Source organism: Eimeria mitis, genomic scaffold (assembly GCF_000499745.2).
Source record: "Eimeria mitis Houghton genomic scaffold, Emh_scaff213, whole genome shotgun sequence".
NCBI classification, from domain to species: domain Eukaryota; phylum Apicomplexa; class Conoidasida; order Eucoccidiorida; family Eimeriidae; genus Eimeria; species Eimeria mitis.
In genome coordinates this window covers 5374-6357 of record NW_013570453.1, presented here as the reverse complement: position 1 = coordinate 6357, position 984 = coordinate 5374, and positions in this window count along the sequence as shown.

Genomic DNA, 984 nt, shown 5'->3' with positions numbered 1-984 from the left:
TTAAATGCGAACAAACACGGTGGATATGCCCCAGCTAGTCTTGAAAAAAAGTTGAACAGAAGTTCTAGGTCCAACGGTTCACAGGGTTTAGGGTTTCGGGTTTTATGGTTTGGCGATTGAAACAGGATCTGATGCCTGATCGACCTGAAACTGTGTTTTCAATTTCTGCTGGAGTGCGGGCTGGTCTCTGGCGGCCAAGTTCCTGGCGGCCAATGAATGGGGTAGCATTTACCTGCAGTGTTAATATATGCGGGGGAGTGGTGCGTGGATATGCATACATAGGACCGTCATGAGCTGCAGCAGAGTGAACACTTAAGACGAAAGTTTTAAAAAATACTGCTGATAATCTCCTCTCCATCCTTTAAATGCCCCAAGCACCGAGGTGCAATGGCCTGAGACTGATGTTCAGTGGTGGTGACCTCTGGCGAGTTGCTATAAACCCTGCTGCTGCTGCTCGTGCAGAGCGGCTGTAGATGACAGCCTGTGTAAACGTCTTGATCTTCCTAGCTAGTTTGTTAAATTAAAATGTGGACTTCTTTTTCCTCTCAAAAGCATCAACTTCTTGCTGAGGAGCCGCCTGTACAACTCTGCGTCGTTGAGTTCAAGGCGGCGGTTCGACGAGTAGAAGAAGCTGAATTTCAGAGTACTATTGAACAGAATGATGAATTGTATTCAAGGAACAGACAAAATATGAATAATAAATAAAATAGATACTTTTTTATGAACATCGTTGTAGGCAATATTAAATATTAAATTGGATGAAATGCTTCTCGATCCACATTGATTGCAGAAAGACTTCCTGTATATCTGTTCTTGGGCAGCTTAGTTATACAAGACGAGCCAAGGCATAAATATACGTTACTGCTGCAACAATGCATATATATATATATATATATATGTATATATATATTTATATATATGTACATATATGTATATATATATGTATAGATTATTCCTGAAGTCTCGAAATCCATTCTTGGGCAC